The sequence below is a fragment of the Eurytemora carolleeae genome, unplaced genomic scaffold (assembly GCF_000591075.1).
Source record: "Eurytemora carolleeae unplaced genomic scaffold, Eaff_2.0 scaffold2218, whole genome shotgun sequence".
In the NCBI taxonomy this organism is placed as follows: Eukaryota; Metazoa; Arthropoda; class Copepoda; order Calanoida; family Temoridae; genus Eurytemora; species Eurytemora carolleeae.
This window is the reverse complement of record NW_019398108.1, coordinates 5,416-23,688: the sequence shown is the minus strand read 5'-3', so window position 1 is coordinate 23,688 and position 18,273 is coordinate 5,416. Positions and strand designations below refer to the sequence as shown.

The following is an 18,273-nucleotide window of genomic DNA, read 5'->3' as shown; positions in this document are numbered from 1 at the left end:
AATTCCAACATTTTATGAATAATAATTAATACTTGATTAAAAACCAAGTTTTCAATTTAATTTAAAATATTATCAGTTTTTATTCTTAGCATATCAATTTCAAGTTAAGAACAACAGATATCAAAATTCGTGAATAATGCATTTTAATTGTGTCTTCGGTTTATGCGTGTGTGCAGGGGTGCATGACAGTATGGTCCCTAACTGTAGCTGATATATATTGTCCCTAACTGTCTGTGAGGTATATGGTTTGCAGGGTCCCTAACTGTTAGTCCAGGTATGTAACCAAGGCAGTGGCCTACAGTACCCTGTCCTGTATACACACAACAGTGCAGTGAAAGTTTATTATCAATAGAGAGAGATATATAAATATAAAAGTGAAATTTATTCTTATTAATCAATATGCATGTTATTAAACGATATACATATTTTGTAGAAGTTATTTTAGCATAAAAAAACTGCTAACATTACGCTCTGTTTATAAAGTGAAAAAAATCATCAGCAGAAGTTAAAGAAGTAAACTTCTGTAAAGTGTACAACTGTTGCAAAGTGGTTTGGAGCAGTTCCCAAAGTGTACACTGCGGAAAAGTGATTTTGCGGATTTTCTGATTTCCTCGTTGAGGAAGTGTGTTGACCTCTGTATTCGCCAGCTGGAACTGTAATCAAGGTTAATTTAAATCAAATCTAGATCTACAGCTAATCTATATATCTCTGAAATCTGAAATCTTCTGAAATCTAGACATCTCTAAAAGTTATTCATCAAATTTTTAAACAGCCTCGACTTTAAAGTGTCGCATTACCTTTTTTGATCTCAGTAACTCACTTATACATCTGTAAAGGCCTAAAATATATAGTGTAACAAGCTTGATTCTAGCTAAAGGTTGAAAGGAATAATTGAAAATATACTCCTCGATTTTTCGTGAGAGCGTTCATATTTCAGTTTGCAGTATATGTTTATATTATAACTCCTTTAATTGAATAGCTATTGAGAAAATAAAAAATCAATAGAACAAGAGGTCGCAAAGTTGTACCGGCATAGATTCACCTTCTGTCCATAGCTGGAGTGACATTGTGAAAACAAGATTAAGTCAAATACTAACTTAACATATTCTTACATAACTTACATATTCTTAAAACAACTTTTTAATGTTTAAAAGTGTATTTCCTCTGTTGTTTACAATGTTTAATTGCGTATAAAATTGCAGGAATACATTGTTTTAATTTGACATTTAGAGCGTCTATTATGAAGTGTGTATGGAGAACCGCCCTGACATAGTTATATAATGAAAACTTCCTTGTTTTTTTATTTAAAAATTATTGTTTAATTGTACTCACATGTACACTTAAACAAAACAGGCATGTACAATACTTTGTCTAAGAAAGTAGGAAAGGTTAGATTTTTTACGTTCAAATTTTGACAACTGAAAAAAATAGGAAAAAATGTAATATTATCATTATTATTATCATTGTCATTTTCATTATTATCTATATATAAAGTTGTGATCTCTGTCTGTCTGGGTGTCTGTTTGTTTGTTAGTCTGATCAAAAATCAGGAATTCCTGGACCGACCTGCCTCATATTTTTATTGGGCAACTCAGGTTCGAGCCACGGGAATTTCGAAAATTTAGTTTCCCGGTAAAATTGACCAAGTGCGGGTAAACGGCGGGAGTAACTATGAGTAACCTGGGCAATTCTAGGTTCCCAAGCTATAGTCATTAATTCTATTCTATTTTTACTTCTAAAAAAAGCTGTTTCATATCAAGTGATAAAAATTATTTATAACTCTAATTGGATGATGAGATAGATAGAATGATAGATATTTCCGCCATACTATTGCTATTTGTTCAGAATAGAGACCAAACACATGGCTGAACCCTGATTGGATCAGGCACTATTGGACTCGGCATACAGGTGTGAATCTAAAGCTGAATAGAAAGGAGCATTTTATCCGGTTTGTTTATAAATGTTTTGTTAGGGTGTAACCGTGTAAGATGAAAATAAGAAGCATATTAAGCATGCTTCATGTACATATCGAGATTATCAAAGGAATTGGGTCTAATTTCCACAAAATCATGAATTCTAATAGTTATGTTTTAATTATCAACGGTTTCCACCATCAGATTGAAAAGATATAGGTATTAGAACATTTGAGTTTGTGTCTATGACTTAATTTCATTATCAAAATCAACATTATATTTGATAACTTGGTCAAATCGATTTGTTCTGCAGAAATCACAGAGTAACAGGATTACTTTTAAAGGATGAGCTTTTATTGACGATCTGAAATTTAAATTATATGTTTTCTGTTTTAATATTATCTATTAATGGTGTATTAAATGAGATGGTCAAGGAAGAAACAAGTTTACAGCTCCAGGGAACAATGAATTTAAGAAGAAGCCTGAATAAGTTCTTCACAATTGTCTGTAAAGTTCTGGATAACCCTGTATTTAAAGCATAGCATGAGCATAGATTAATAATAATACAGATAGAACACTAGATGATGTCTTTTAAAGATTTATGGGTTTTTCGTTCACAATAACCCTAAGGCAGAAGCCCAAAGAAGTTGCGCGCATGCTCTCTCTCTGTCTTGGCATTCAACGCGGCATGCGGGCAACTCCTTTGAGCCTCTGCCTTGGGGTTAGTGAACAAAACATCCTTAAATCTTGAAAAGACAACATCTAGTGTTCTATCTTTATTATCTATGAGCATGAGATTGCGGGACTTTCATAAAAGTTATAACACAACAATATAATAGATAATCGTCTAAATGTCACTCCCCGTACCTTTCTGTTCCAGTACATTGATTTGGGTTCAGATAGTTCCTTATATAGATGGAGGGGGGGGGGGGGGGGGGGGGGGGGTGTAAAGGGTATAAGAGTTGGAAACTTGTGTTAGATACTTATACTCCTGATCGCTTGATATCGATTTCTGTTGTGGGCACTTTTGATTTAAAGCGCCGTGCTTAATCTCTTCATTTCAGCTAACCTTTCCGGATACAATTACAATCAGAATATAGAATTAATATTAAATTAATCTGCAGATTAAGAAAATTCGAGATCAAAGTGTAGAAGGGGTTAACAGAGGGGACAGAAGAGTGCTTTAAAGTTCAGCATAAAAGTCTATGAAATATGGGGGTGGGGGTAATAGGGGTTTGGCTTAAAATGCTTGAAAGAGGTTTATTAATTGCTTAATAAAAGTGTTTAAAAGGTATTACTTGAAAGCAGGTATAAAAGCACTTGAAAAAGGGTAAGAAAGTGCTTGTAAGGGGGTAGAAAAGAGTATGAAACAGGTGTTTTTAAGTTTTAAAATGGGGGGGGGGTGGTAAGAAGTACTTGAAGTGTAGGAAGACTTAAACGGGGTATTGGAAGACATATAAGGGGTATTGGATGACTTGAAAAGGGGAGCATTGGTGGAAGGCGGTATCTCAGAAATTGGACCAGTTTTTTATAAGAAAATTCCGACGTTTCATTCAAACTTATTTTAACAATAATCCACCTTTGTTATTAGGCTGAAACTATTCTGGAATATATTGGAAGCACTCCCATTGTTGTAAAATTATGTATGTGATAAATATTGTAGTAAACCCCATATTTATAAACCTGAACTACACCTAGATATATTACGGTGTACATTATCTGTAACCTAACTACCATTGTTAACAACTACTCAAAACCTGTATTACAATTTAGCTTAATTACATTAATTAATTTAACCTGTCTCATAAATACCAAAATTTACATTAGTTGGAATAAGAATCTGTTTGATTATGGTATTAGAGTAATCCATCCTTGTGTAGCGAAAGAGACTGATCTGAGTCGTTTCTTGGTTAATAGATATAGGTTAGTAAAATACAGAGCGTGTTGTATCCATATGGATTCCATATTGATAGATACTAAGGTATTATTGTATTCTAAGCAGTTCTACGGCAGTTTTTACTTAGGCAATACATTCTGAAGTTGTATCCAGATTGATACTAACTGAGTATATTGAGAGAACGAGAGAGTTCTAGATCAGTCTGTACCTCTGCGATACAGACTGAGTTATTATTGTGGACCACTAGAGTTAGTTGTATCTTGAAAGATACAGACTGAGTATAACAGAGAGCTAGTTGTATCTGAGGGATACATACTAAAGAATACAACAGCGTTATATCTGGACTGATACAGACTGATTGGACAAGTGAGTTCGAGAACAAGTTGTATCTGTAGGCTCAGTAACATTTTGCCTAGTACAAGTTCGCCTAGTACACTTTTGCCTAGTACACTTTCGCCTAGTTCAAGTTCGCCTAGATAACATTTTGCCTAGACAACATTTCGCCTAGATAACATTTTGCCTAGATAACATTTTGCCTAGATAACATTTTGCCTAGATAACATTAGAGAGTAATTTTCGCCTAGATTAACATTCTTCAAATTAACCAGCTTTTGGAACAAAAAATACGCAATTTTTACTGTAAAAATTTCACAATTTTTTTTTTGTAGTTTAAATCATTCAGTTTTCTACTGACATTGATGTCGACATGACGTCCTTAATTCAGGCAGGGAAAACCAAACGAGGTAGACCAGCCATAATTGATAATCAACATTTCTCATATGTCTCCAATGGACCTGGAAAAAATTTGTAAACATTATTATAATACATTTTTTTTGCTTTTAATTGAATTTCTTGATAAAAAAGAGGAACTTTATAAATTTTAGTGAATTTATCAAAAGTGTACTAGGCGAACTTGTACTAGGCAAAATGTTACTGTAACATTTTGCCTAGTACAAGTATGATGGATACTTGAGAATACAGAAGGTTTTACCTGGATTGATACTGACCTGAGAAACTCATTTTAGTAAGGCATTTACTAAATCAATATAATACTTGTATTTCTGTGTGCGTAGTATTTATAATTGCACCAAATTAAGAATCATCTTTTCAATAACATTTTTTATATACTTAATTTAAAAATGGATGATTTAAAATTTTTTTTGTCGAAAATATTGCATTTAATATTGCAATGTTTACATTTTTGGTTTTGCAACTTGAGCTGGAAATTAGCACTTTTCTTATCCAGGGCCACAAAAAAAAGGTGTTTTGGCGAGGTCAAATCAAATCAAGGGTAATTATATTATATTATATGATAAGATAAACTTAAAAGTAAATTATAACACAGATCTTAAAAATGTTGAAAGGCGGACATTTTTAATTTGGTGAGAAAACATATTTATCTACTTTCATACCCTGGAGACGGAGGCAGAAACTTTAAATATTCCACATTGACGAAACTGGGTTTAGTGAACGCAGTTTAGAGTTAAAAACTATGTTTTTAATTTATGAATTACCAAGTTTTTCTTATAATTTTATATGTTGAAGTAAAAAAACTACGAAAGGAAAACTCAATTTTTTTTAATTTCAAGTTTCGTTTATTTGAAAATTATTTTTAATTGCCACCTCTGATGCAGCTAGATTACAGCTCAAGTTACAGATAACTTTTAACAAACAATTCTTGGTATTTTTATTTTTTCAAATGTTAAATTAAGTACGCGTAGTGAAAAGCTCATGATTAATCCTTTGAAAAGTTGAGATTTGTCTCTAGGGTGCCGACCCCCCCCCCCTCTAGATATCCCCATAGAAAATGTTTTTTATGCATTTGAAAAAAAAAGATTTTGGAACACATTCATTGTTTTGGGAAGAAGTTCACTTCTATTGTGTCATCATTTACGGGTTGAAATAAAAAAAAATTTTAAAAAATTTGTTTTCGTAAAAAGTTTTAGTCATTGTAAATTCAGAATTATTTGCAATATATGTTTGATATGATATAATCATTGGCAAATAGCATTTATTTGCAGATAGCATTTATTTTGTGTATTAACATAATTTTAATTATATAGGTTTGCAACACTACAATAATTGTTGTAATTACTATAAAACCACATTATTTTATTTTCGTAGACAAGTAGACAAGTAGATAGATAGAAAGATAGACAGATAAACAGATAAACAGATAGACAGATAGACAGATAGACAGATAGACAGATAGACAGATAGACAGATAGACAGATAGACAGATAGACAGATAAACAGATAGACAGATAGACAGATAGACAGATAGACAGATAGACAGATAGACAGATAGACAGATAGACAGATAGACAGATAGACAGATAGACAGATAGACGGATAGACAGATAGACAGATATACAGATAGACAGATAGACAGATAGACAGATAGACAGATAGACAGATAGACAGATAGACGGATAGGCAGATAGACGGATAGACTGATAGACTGATAGACTGATAGACTGATAGACTGATAGACTGATAGACTGATAGACAGATAGACAGATAGACAGATAGACAGATAGACAGGTAGACAGACAGAGACAGATAGACAGATAGACTGATAGTTTGAATGAAGATAGACAGATAGAAAAGTTTTAGTTTAACAGTTGGTTCGGACAGATGGTAATCATATGGTTTAATTCTAATCGATGGATTGTATATTATACCTCATATATACTTATATATATATATATATAGATATATCAATATTGCTTAATTTTAACCTGGATTATATAACACGCGTCGTAAATGTGTGGTATAAGTATTAAACTAAATGTCTAAAGATAACCCCGCAAACTTAGAACGTAGAATTTGATCGAATTAAAGGGATTTCAGACTTAATTTCAACTGACCCTCCATTTATGGCATTTCTGATTCACAACGGTACCCTTAAAACTCTGATATAATTTAGAATAAATGATTTATTATACGTGTTTTTCGATCTAAAATTTGATTATTTCTAGATTGTGTGTTCTCTATCAAGGCATTTATGCTGCAGGAACAGTTGAGAAAATATTTATATATTAACACTTATCCGTATAGAGAGCTAGTGATGGGTGTCTTCAAAGTTAAAAAAAAGGGTACAGAGTGCTAGTGACGGGTGTCTTCAAAGTTAAAAAAAAGGGTACAGAGTGCTAGTGACGGGTGTCTTCAAAGTTAAAAAAAGGTAACGGCGCGAATCTGAATCAGGCATGCCCCTAGTTTAATGAATGGTGGTCACAACAACTGTCAATTTATTTAAGATCATGAAAGTGCATTTGGTTATATCTCTAAATGAAAAAAGTTCAATTTAACCCAGCAAATTTATCTAATTGTCTTAACAAAGAAAAAATTTGGAAATTGTATTTTTTTAAAAATACGATATATTTATTCTGTCAGTTGCGTAAATTTTTGAATTTGTGGACACACATCAGGAAATTTAGCAGATAGAAACAAGTCCACAAAAATCCTCTAAACCATAGATTAATAACAATATAGATAGAACATAGATGTCGTCTTTTCAATATCTAGGGGTTTATCGTTCACAATAACCCTGAAGCAGAAAGCCCAAATGAGTAACGCGCATGCCGCGTTAAATGACAAGACGAAGATAGAGACCATGCGCGTAACTCCATTGGGCTTCTGGTTCTGCCCAATGATAAACCCTTAAATCTTAAAAAGACGACATCTACCGTTCCATCTGTATTGTTATTGATCTATGCTCTAAACCCAGACATAATTAATGTTCTAATAATGGTGGATGTTTTATGACCCTTTAAACCCCTTTGGTTTCCAGCACAAACTTTCATTTAAAGGGAATGTCGTAGAAATTACAAGCTTTCCTCTATTTAAAGAGGGACAGATCCGATTTAAACCTTTGTCTGATCACTATTTTGAAAGATATCTTCGTTTTTCTAGCCTTATCATTAAACTTATAATTGCCTTCTTTCTGTAACATAAATCTGACGACATCCATTTTTATGAAGAAGCCACATATGAAATAATCAATTTTCCAGGAGAAAAACTTGGATATTTATTTTTGTCAGGACAAAGCTTGCAAAGGTACCATTGAAAATTTGACATGGCTTTCTATAAAATTGAGGATGACTTGAAATTACTTTACAGTCCCTTCAAGCCCTTCTTCCTGATGATAATATGTTTATAACCTTTAATTTTTGTTATCTGCGAGCATCATTTTTTAAAAGCAACAACATTTTTTAATACTTTAAAACAGCGAATTTTCGAAGGTGTGTTATCTATCTATCTATCTATCTATCTATCTATCTATCTATCTATCTATTTATCTATCTATCTATCTATCTATCTATCTATCTATCTATCTATCTATCTATCAATCTATCTATCTAGCTAGCTATCTATCTCTCTATCTTTCAATCTATCATCTATCTATCTATCTTACTATCTATCTATCTATCTATCTATCTATCAATCTATCTATCTTACTATCTTTCTTATCTATTTATATATCTATCTATCTATCTATCTATCTATATATCTATCTATCTATCTATCTATCTATATATCTATCTATCTATCTATATATCTATCTATCTATCTATCTAAGAGAGAGAAGTTTTTTATTTCTGTTTAGAGCTAAAAAAATCATAATTCTAGAGTTTTAACTTTATTAAGAATATATTTACGATCCAAAAGCTTGAAGTCATCATTAAAAATCTGGATCAAGAAAATATAAATATTATAATTTGAAAAGAAAGATTACTACTGGCTGAATTTTAAGATATTTTACGATGTACTAGCTTGGGAACCCGGTTTTGCCTGGATTTTCCCTTGTGAAAGTCAACCCACTCAACTTAGAATTTCAAAGGTAAAAACATTCCCGTGGTTCTCCCAAGTTCCCCAATCAAACTTTTAGGCGAATTGGTCAAGTGATTTATATGAACTATGATCGGACATACAAACAGACAAACAGAGATTACTACTTTATAAATTAAGATAAAAAGAAAAAATAGTTACCCCTGGCTTTATTTAAACCTGTTTTACGATGAAAAAAAATTTTAAAAGAATATTTTTCATTGGATGTATTTTAAAATGTTTGTGATGTAAAAAAAAATATTCAAAAAAATATTTACCCCTGTATGTATTTTAACATGTTTATGATGTTACAAAAATAATAAAATAATAAGCATGAACTATTAGAGATGTTATTTCTAGTGTTATATCAAGCTCAGAAAAACAAGGAGCATTCAACAAACCTTAAAAATATTTTCATTGCAAAAAATAAATTTTTGACGTTGCTACTTTTAAAGAGAAAAATTGCATTTAAATTTTTTTCAAATGGTGATCAAAGATACAACTGTTTTGTTCATCATGAAATATCTAGGGGGTTGCTGCACCCATGCCCCCTTTCATAAGTCATAATCCGCCTTGAATAAAATATATTATTGCAATAACTAGACGATTTTTTCTCTCATCTCTCTTGAGCCTATTAGTCATAGAGTTAGCATGTAGTTAGCCTGTACTGTAGTGATGTCATCAGAAATTCGATTATTTCATAGAATAATTTGTTTACAGATTTATCAGCAGTTATAGATTGATAACTAAACAGATATATTAACTGCTATAGATTGATATATAAACAGATTTATCAATCTATAACAAAGAAAATGATCAAATTAACAAATATTATAAGTTGAAGAATATAAAACATGTTTTATTTTTGTTTGGCTTCTGTCACACTGAAAGTTATAGGGCTGGGCACGTTCCAACTTATTCTAGCTGTCTCGTTAACGGTTAGTTCCAACCGTTAAAAAAAGAAAATTTTAGTCAGCCGTTAATTCTAAAGGTAAGAACGGAACATTCATTTCGTTAACGGTATTTTCCCCTAATTTCCGAAAACCTCCGTTTCATTAACGGAACTTTACCCAGCCCTAAAAGTAACGAAAACTTTTAGGAATCTAAATAATAATTCATTGTAACCAGAAACCATTATATTTGTTATTAAACCCGAAATTAAGAACATTTTGTTCTAAATAATGAACAAAATTTTAAGGATAATGTTTGGGAATTTCTGTTTATTTCAATTTCAACAAGACTTATTCATATTTTGTAATGCTTTCGATAGTTCGATATAATCAATATTACAAATAGAATAGCAAGGATTTAGTCTCACTGTGTTTTATTTGTTTTTTAAGGTAAAAAAGTTAAATCTTAAACCTTCCAACCTGCTGCAAAAAATAACATTCATATGGAATGAAATAATATGCCTTATAAAATAGATTTTGCAATTTTGTTTTGAACGTTAAACCATTCGAAATAACATTGTTAAACCTGTTAAAACTAGTTTTGCTCTGCAGTTTGTACATATAAATGTTGTTTAATGTCTACACCTTTCATCCATAGATATATAAATAATCAAGATAATAAATAAATTAAATTAAATTTTAGAATTAATAAAATTAAGTAAAAAATTCTGGGTTTGTCAAATTAATAAAAATAATCTCATTTATATCAAAACTTACAAAGTTTACAATATAATACCGCCATAATAGATTTAATCTTTTCATTTTGTTAAACATAATTAAAGTATCGAGTCCCCTTTTTTAAAATTCCCGGGGGGGGGGGAATACAATAATTTTTAGTTTTGTTATATTCTCTGAAAGTTTTACGGGCTGGCCGGGTATTTAGATAACATAAATAAATTACCTCTCTTTGCAAAGATGGCAATGCCCGATTTACAAAGGAACCCTTAAAACCGTTATCTGATTAAGTTTAAATTCGATTTCTCTCGAAGTATCTCAAATTCTCAAAATGAAGAGAGAAATCAATGTTTGTAAATTTTAAAACTGTTTATTTTCAATTGTGACTTCTCTACAAAAGGAACTGCGCTTTCTACTACAGGAAAATATATTGGAATTTCAAAATTAAACAATGTTAAACAAAGAAAAGCAACAATATCTGCCACATTATTGATATAATAAAGTTCTATACCGTTGTGAATCGGGCATTGTCATCTTGGCATGGAGGGTTGATTGAAATTCCGCTTACAGTCCCTTTAAGAATAAGATCCTTTTAGAATAAGAAGTATTGGATAAGATTCGTTTAAAATAAGAATTATTGGTTAAGATCCGTTTAAAATATGAAGTATTGGATAAGATCCGTTTAAAATAAGAATTATTGGATAAGATTCGTTTAAAATATGAATTATTGGATAAGATCCGTTTAAAATAAGAATTATTGGATAAGAATTATTTCTCCTTGCCCACGGCAAACTTCCAATCAACAAAGAAATTGTATTGAACGCTTTTCTAAATTTGTTCTCACGATTATATTAAATGATCGCTTTTTTAACGGATAATTTTGTATGTCCCCTTCCCCCCCCCCCGGCCCCCTCATATAAATATAAATATACTAAATGATATTGACAGAAATTAAGCCTGAAGGAAAAAACTAAGTTGATTGTTGATGAATAGAATTTATGCGTACGACGCAATTAGTTGTAGAATAAATGCGTATGACGTCAATGTATCTTTTCAGACCAGATTTATATAAGAACATATAACATTGACTTCTTTCATATTAGACCAATGATATTGATATGTTTCATTTCATAAAGACATGTATTGATGCGCAAAAATGAGATGTTAAAAATCAAAAATTTGATTAGTGTTAACAGTGAAAAACGGACATTTTGTTTCGAGTTTAACATTTTCTTTTTTTTTCAAAATTATGAACGGAATGTCAGGAATAACTCTCAGATTTGTTTAATTTACATTTTGGAGACAAATTACAAAAAACGTTTATTACTTAAGTTGAGAAACAGAAAATACGCAAATATCTACATTTCATTAAATTTCAACATGCAATTAATTACATCTGTGGAATTGTGGAATTGTGGAGTTTCTAATCTGAATTGCAAGTTTCAATATGCAATTAATCACACCTGTGGAATTGTTGAATTTCTAATCTGAATTGCAAGTTTCAATATGCAATTAATCACACCTGTGGAATTGTGGAATTTCTAATCTGAATTGCAAGTTTCAAAATGCAATTAATCACACCTGTGGCATTTTGGAATTGTGGAATTTCTAATCTGAATTGCAAGTTTTAAAATGCAATCAATCACACCTGTGAAATTGTGGAATTGTAAAATTTCTAATCTGAATTGCAAGTTTAAAAATGCAATTAATCACACCTGTGGAATTGTGGAATTGTTGAATTGTGAATCTGAATTGCAAGTTTCAAAATGCAATTAATCACACCTGTGGAATTGTGGAATTGTGGAATTTCTGAATCTGAATTGCAAGTTTCAAAATGCAATTAATCACACCTGTGGAATTGTGGAATTGTGGAATTTCTAATCTGAATTGCAAGTTTTAAAATGCAATTAATCACATCTGTGGAATTGTGGAATTGTAAAATTTCTAATCTGAATTGCAAGTTTCAAAATGCAATTAATCACACCTGTGGAATTGTGAATCTGAATTGCCTTCTCCGGCGACGGACTTTCCTAAGTTTACAATCTACAGTTATTACTTGCGAACAATCCCTTACTTCTATTTCCTTTTATGAAGCACATTCTGAAGGGTGGTTGATGTCCTGTACAATATACTTGTCAGAATCTAAACTCAAATTCAAGCGCAGCATTGTGTGCAGATTTGCGCGCGAGAATTTACATTGAGGATGTACGCGCTATAAACTCATATTTTAAATAATAGTTAATTGACATTTAACCATTATTCAAACGATGGGTGTACATTAAGAGGTTAAACTGTTGAACATGATGAGCCTATTTCTGCCAACCTCCCCCCCCCCCATTTAATCATCGTTTCGCACACTGTATTTTGTGCATATCCCAATAAATGCATAATGCGCAAGGTTCTGCTTCATTTTGATAGTTTTGACACTAAACACTAACTTTTAATCATAAATTGCAAAATGGCCTTATAAAAACAGTTTTCCATCGGTTAAAGATAGATAGATAGTTCATGGACGGGCAGGATAGATAGATAGAGGTGGTTTGGGTGGATAGTAGTGGGGGGGGGGAGAGAGAAAAATAGTTTTCACCAGGGTTGACCTTGCAGAGAATAGGTCTGGAGGTATGCTGCTGCACCACTTGCTTAGGGGGCAGGCGGGGTTAGGGTCCCAAGTAAAGGAGGCGATTTTGTCTCCATTTACTTTTATTTTATTATCATCATAACTGTAAAATTTACGCTCAGTTGCGTACCAATACTAGTCTCCCGAATAATACTGCTGTCTTAAATACAAAATTTATAATGTCAAAAGTAAAGCTTTCGCTCTTCACATATTATAAGTTTGCTGTTAACATGTGATAAACATTGTGATATTGATGATAAGTCCCAATTTCTAGACCATCGGAAAGAATAAAAAAGTCACAGAATTGTGAATTACAAATTATGTTGACCTCATCTAAGGAAAAATAGGCTTAAAACTGAGTAGTAGAACTTTTAAAGAGCTTCACAATGGTAAAAATCAGTGTTAATTGAGTCATAGTACTAAAAATTTAAATTTAATTGGTCAAAATCAATTATTTAATAATTGCTACCATTGCTATTTCAAAAAGATATTTACTTAAATCCCAGCAAAGGGAAGATGACATGTTTAGTTTTATCCCTGTAACAGATGGTAGATTTTAATTAGTGTTTTCAGGAAATAGATATACGCTGTATAATGTCATTCTGACTGTCTTCATCAATCTATCTATCTATCTGACTATCTCTGTCTATATATATCTATATATAGACAGAGATAGACATATATAAATAGATGAAGAATTTATCAAAACTATTTCAAGATTTATTATTTATTTTATCTATCTATTCTATATATCTTTCTATCTATCTATCTATTCTATATACCTACCCTTTTGTCTTTTAAAAATAAAAGAATTTCAACTATTTACATTGTCTATGGTTACCAATGCATTGGTATTTCTATGTTTATTGATATATGCAATATACATATATATATATATTGATTCTAGATATATATTCGTATATTTGGCATTTTGGTTTTTTAGAGTAGTACAATCGACGAAAACATTCCAGCCATAAAAATATTATTATTATTATTATTATTATTATTATTATTATTATTATTATTATTATTATTATTATTATTAATTATTAGTATCATTATTATTATTATTATTATTATTATCATTATTATTTCCATTTATCTTCTAGAATCTAGATAGAACTTGTTAAAGGGATGAAAATCCTGAATCTTATTCTAAATGTCAAATTTATGTTTCACTGAATATAATTAAGGAAGGGCAAATAAACAATACACTTTTTCAGCAAACTAATTCTTTAAATCAAAGCTAACTAATTCTTTTTAATTGGAATTAAATCTTCAATGATTGTTTAGTCAAGGATGCAAATCAACCAAACTGAAAAAGATTTTGACCTTTTTATCAAGTAAAAAAGATTTAGAGCAACAAATACTAACTTTGTAAATGTAAATGTAAATTTTTTCTTAACTCGCGCAGTTGTCATCCCTTCCCCCTTCTGTGGATCATTTCTTGATTACATTTTGGTTGATTTCATGGGTGTATTTTGGAATATTTCCTTCGAGTTGAAAGTGTACACTGTTGATAACAATTCATTCGATGCGTTTAAGTGCTATCTTAACCAAAAGTTTTAGTCTCTGATGTAATTATATTCATCGTCTAAAAAATTTATAATTTGATTTTCCTTTTTTAGGTTGATATGTGAACGCTATGGTAGACACAAAGAAAGGATTGAGAGAGTGGAAGAAGAATGGATTTATTAAGAACGGATAAAAATCAGCAATGATGGATTGGGGTGAGGAAGAAATAGGTAAACAATTATAAAGTAGTAATCTCTGTTTATTTGTTTGTATATCCGATCATAACTCATGAACCCCTGGACTGATTTGTCTCAAATTTTAATTGAGGAACTCGGGAGAATCACGGGAATGTTCTAAGCTTGGTTTTCAGATTCTAAATATAGTGGGTCCACTTTTATAGGGAAAAATATCTAAACTCGTAATTTACGACCAAGCGCGGGTAAACGGCGGGAGTAACAGTTTGAACCAAAGTTTCTAATTGACAAATATTAGATTTATAAAAAAAGAATACACTTTTAATTTTTTTTGAGAACTTTTTTATTCTTTTGCGTAAGCTAATATTGAAGGAAACTAACCTTAATTCCTTATAATGTTCTTTTCCAAAATAATATTTTTTAAGTCTTAAGTTCGGTCATAAAAAATTGCATAGACTTTTTTGCAGCAAAAACTTCATATTTTAAGACAGTTAGTATTTGCAGTACAAAAAATGCATCCAAAAATTTCTTAAAATTTGCCTTCTGTCGTTTCTTTTCTTCCTAATATTATTCTGAATTGTTCCACCACTACAGCTAGTTGTTCAAGAAAATGGCGTGCAAAGGCATGTGAAATTTTCGCAGATTTTTGCTTTTATATTCCCTGATTTTACTCGACGCTTTTTATTTGACCAAGTGTTCATATAGAAGCGTAGTATTGTAAATGCACGACCTACGTGTCTATAAAGCATTAAACAGTTAAATTCTGATTGTAAAATCACAGATTACACAGAAAGGACAAAAGCGTTAGTCTTTGTTTCTGGTCGTTAAAATTTATTTGTAACTGTATTCATTTTAAAATTTGGCATTAAAATTGGGCTTTTATGCACTAGGTTTTAAATGTAACTGAAACTGCAACAATTGTCATGGGCGGTCATGAACCTTCTCTACCCGCTTGTTGACTGTTTCGTCCAAATTTTTTTAAAAATGGTGTTTGTTGCTTATCTATCTGAAACCCATTTGTACATTTTAAAAAAAATAACAATTAAAAATTTTGCTAAGTTTGCTGTCTTTAGATTTTTAATAAGTAATCTTTTTTTATATAAATAAAATTTTTTTTAGTGTCATAAGAAACAAAAAATACCCAAAACATTTCTCGATATACTATCTCTATAAGCTATGGTCTAGTCTTACATAATCCGTAGGCCGGCTCTATTCCCTCTATTGTTCTTCAATCAAATGCAAAATTACTAATTACAAGGTATTTGAATACCGGGGGATGATCGCTTTTTTAACGGATAATTTTGTATGTCCCCTTCCCCCCCCCCCGGCCCCCTCATATAAATATAAATATACTAAATGATATTGACAGAAATTAAGCCTGAAGGAAAAAACTTCCGGCCCCAACACCTTAACACTCCCTTCCATTCATCCATTTTTCAGATTTCTTCTTGATGCAGTCTTTTTCACCTTTAGCAGTTTAATTTACCCTCAACCAAGGTTATAATGCAAGGAAAGTTAATTGCTGTTGCGTATACTCTGCGTACATATTGAAACCAGTTCTCTCTGGGCGGAATTTGTAGACAATAATAGATGAATCAGTGTTCGTTTAGTATCCGACGGGGTTAAAAGCATTAAATTTTGATAATTTTGATAATTCACATAATAATTTCCTATGAACAGAATATTTTATTGATTTTTTATGTGAAAGATGGATCCCATGTCAGGCTTCGACATCCGTCTTGTGTTTACATTACCGCCCAGAAACAGTACATTGCAGTACAAAAGATGCGTACACTTCTGAAATAACTTTCCTTGCATTATAACCTTGCCCTGAACCATAGTAATATCACCCCTTAATTCATACTTGATCAGGCAAATCTTTAAAGTGTACCATCGTGAATCGGGCATTGTCATCCTTGTATTGAGGGTTATTTCCGCGTACAGTCCCTTTAACTTCATTTTTCCTCCTGTACACCCCGGTTTTCTCCTATTCTTCATAGTGCCCACGCATTTCATGTTCTGCGCAGATATATTGAATTAAAGAATATGAGTTTTATTCTCGAAATTTCAGCCTTTCATATTTTTGTAAAATCATGATTTTGTACTCTCTCTCAGATCAGATTAAGAAACTCCCTTGAGTATTGGTAAGACGGTTATAAAGCGTAAATGCATGAATAAAGAATATAAGGAAAAAAGCTTTGAAAATATAATATAAAATTTCGTTTGCAAAAATTTCATTTTTAAAATATACCGTCACGAATTGTTGTACAGGCCGGCCTGGTAAGTAAGGACAAACAAAATTGTACTGCAATGAATTCTTGTAAAGACCCGGCATATATAGTAAAGCCGAAATTGTAGTGCAATGAACTATTGTACAGACCCGGAAGATGTAGTAAAGATGAAATTGTACTGCAATGAACTCTTGTAAAGACCCGGCATATATAGTAAAGATGAAATTGTACTGCAATGAACTCTTGTACAGACCCGGCATATATAGTAAAGTCGAAATTGTACTGCAATGAACTATTGTACAGACCCTGCATTGCATATATAGTAATGATGAAACTGTACTGCAATGAACTCTTGTACAGACCCGGCATATATAGTAAAGTCGAAATTGTACTGCAATGAACTATTGTATATAGTAAAGACGAAATTTTGTATCATATCGAATTTTATGTGTATGAATTTTGGCCCAAAATATATTGCTCTTTTTAACGCAGTGAGTTTTGAAATATAAATCAGACCAAAAAAATTAAAAAATAACAATTAAAAAAAATAACAAGCATACTTAATAAAAATTGGCCTTTTTATTTCAGGCTTTCAGACTCAATTCACTGCAAAATGTCAAATGTTTAGAAAAATGTATACAAAGAAAATAAATAGAAATAAAGAAATAAATAGATAAAATATCATAAAATTCCCAGGGACAAGGTATTTTTGACATAAACAGGATTTCCCGAAATATTTTAAGCTTTTCATCTTTGTTTAGTTTCCTGTCGTGTCGTGATACTAAATAAAAGATTAAGGTTTCAAGTTAACCTCCATAGCTGATTCACAACGGTTCCCTTTAGCCCTTTCACGAGGAACCAAAAATGAAAATTAAATTTATAAATCGAAAAAAAGACTTTTTATCACACAAAGGTTTAAAGTGTACTGCTATAAGTTAAACAAACAACTCTACAAACGAAGGATCAGTTAATATGTGTCTAAAGTCATTTTAAATATTTTTATTGATTTAGGTGACGGGACAAAGAAAATCGAGAAAATGCGAGGCTCACAGGTTAAACATTTTTATTCATTTCTGGATTTGAAAAAAAATTGACAAATTGTTCATACGATACTATTCTACGATACGATAATATGATATGCCGCAGCATCCAGAAGGAATTTTGTTTGTTAAACCGTCTAATCTCTAAAGTTGAGAATTAAAGGATTAACCATACAAAAGTTCTAACCTCTGGAAAAGGATATTGGTAATGACTCATGACTATACCAAAGCGCCACTGAAGAAACGGATTAGAGATGACTGAAAGGATTAACAATACAAAAGTTCTTATCTCTGGAAAAGGATATTGGTAATGACTCATGACTTATACAAAAGCGCCACTGAAGATACGGATTAGAGTTGACTGAAAGGATTAACAATACAAAAGTTCTAACCTCTAGGAAAGGATATTGG

General features: G+C 31.3%; 1 long non-coding RNA gene across 1 annotated transcript; it reads left to right on the top strand.

Annotated features, from left to right (window-relative positions):
- The first annotated feature begins 290 nt into the window (after window positions 1-290).
- LOC111716824 (uncharacterized) lies at window positions 291-17,880 on the top strand. The gene is made up of 3 exons (XR_002768607.1): window positions 291-664; window positions 14,511-14,627; window positions 17,834-17,880. It is a non-coding gene; the product is annotated as an uncharacterized LOC111716824 (long non-coding RNA).
- Window positions 17,881-18,273: the final 393 nt, after the last annotated feature.